At 42.0% G+C, this 1897-nt stretch overlaps 1 long non-coding RNA gene across 1 annotated transcript; it reads left to right on the plus strand.

Annotated features, from left to right (window-relative positions):
* The first annotated feature begins 815 nt into the window (after positions 1 to 815).
* LOC118362528 (uncharacterized) lies at positions 816 to 1631 on the plus strand. The gene is made up of 2 exons (XR_004821224.2): positions 816 to 1074; positions 1385 to 1631. It is a non-coding gene; the product is annotated as an uncharacterized LOC118362528 (long non-coding RNA).
* The last annotated feature ends 266 nt before the right edge of the window (positions 1632 to 1897 follow it).

The following is a 1897-nucleotide window of genomic DNA, read 5'->3' on the forward strand; positions in this document are numbered from 1 at the left end:
ACGGGACTGTTTCGATTTTCTTTTGTTCATTCACGTTGGTATTTTGTATTTTTGTAGTGTTCAGTTTTATATATTAAAATGGACATTTAGTGCGCTGCTCATTGGTCCTCCGATCCTTCCTACGGGACAATCGTTACAAGTTACACACACCTGAATGCAAGTTCTGACTCTGTGTGCACTGCACTGATCAATTCACGGTTTTCCCTACAAAATAGTTTCATTAAAAAACGGGAAGATCCAACTAAGATAAAAGGGACAAGTCACAAGCCTTGTTTCACCGGCTCATTGCGAAGCTGTTGCATTACAATTTAAACACTTGCACCCCAAATCGCCCCTGTCTCTGATACATGTCTAAATATTGAACATTACTTCCTGTATTATACTTGTTTATTGTAAAACGCTAAAATGTTTATTATATTCTACTGGACTTTATGTTCATATATCTTATATTTTATTATGTCTTATTGTTCCATTCTCGATAAGGAACCTGCAAGTAAGCATTTCGTTAGACGGTATTCTGTATTCCATGTGTATCCTGTACATACGACTAATACAACTTGAAATTACTGCAATGCATTGATAAAAGCAGCAATTACAATGGGCAAGTTCAGGTTTATAAATATCTAGCCTAATAACCTACAAACCTAATACAACTACCACACATTGAACTACCATGTCTGATCCATGAACCTACGGTTTTTAAGTGATTTACTATTGCAGTGTCAAATCATGCGCCAAAAGGTTTCCCAAAAGTTGTCTTGTGAACCCCACCCATTTAAAAGAGTTCATTCCCGCCCTCAGGACAAATACTTAATTTCTCTCGTAATGTACTGTCATGGGACTGATCCAGTGCAGCACACAACCATGGTTATTAGTCTACTCTCTACAGAAGTGGTAGCTAGCAGACGGGTTTGCTTTCGTCACAAGTGTGTAGGCACTGACACTTCAATTTACAACTTCGCAGTTGAGTGTATGTGAGAACTACGTCTAGTAGGAATACCCAGACCAAGGAGAATGAACTCATTTCGGGGAAATGCAACTCATGGACGGGACCCTGACAACTGCAGGTTTACTGTAAGTGTTTGTCATATAAAGTGTTTTACACATACAGTTAAAGTGTTCGGTTCCGATTTACAATAACACCTGTCGCAGCACACCCTTTTGTTTTGGATCGCATTTTGCCTACCTCTGCAGATTGGTAATGTTTACCTATTCATATTGACATTCATGCAGTTTGTCAAGGCATTCAATAAACAACTCCAGACAAGTAACGTTAGGCTTCCACACCTGTGGTTGTGCGTCTACAAGTTTGAAACCATTGTATTTTCCTACATAGAAATCAATGAATCTATTTGAACTGACTTGCGTTTCTCTCCTGACGAAGGTGGAGGGTTGTCCCAGCGGAGAGTCGCGGTTCCCTCTTGATCTGAATACCAGGAAAATTCTTCACTCATCCGAGTATGCGCGGTGTAACAGCCGGCCACCACCCGAGGGCGCTGGGTCGGTGACCGTCTCCGAGTCAGAGAGAAGGGACGGCAAAGGAAGCTTTTGCCAACAATGTCAAATTAATGTGACTGAGCTGAAGAGGCAAGCGCTGGTCTTGGCAGACCCAGAATAAACGTTTAACTTTACTTTGACACTCAAGTGCTGGTTGTATTTGACCCGTAAATGTTCGGTTTGCATGACAATGACAGGCTGCCTTGGTTCCAACTTCCACTCATTTATTGCAGGGGATATAGGGACACAGATGTCATGCTCAGAATAAAACCCTCCTCCCAGTGTAGATAACTGTAGGCATGCACTGTGATTCTGCAGGTTTCTGACTATGTCCTGAGTCATGACCCATGCCCCAGCTTTGCCTTGTGTTCCTCATCACTGATGGGCACCCCTCCGATGG

The sequence above is a fragment of the Oncorhynchus keta genome, chromosome 29, assembly GCF_023373465.1.
Source record: "Oncorhynchus keta strain PuntledgeMale-10-30-2019 chromosome 29, Oket_V2, whole genome shotgun sequence".
Classification (NCBI taxonomy): Eukaryota; Metazoa; Chordata; class Actinopteri; order Salmoniformes; family Salmonidae; genus Oncorhynchus; species Oncorhynchus keta.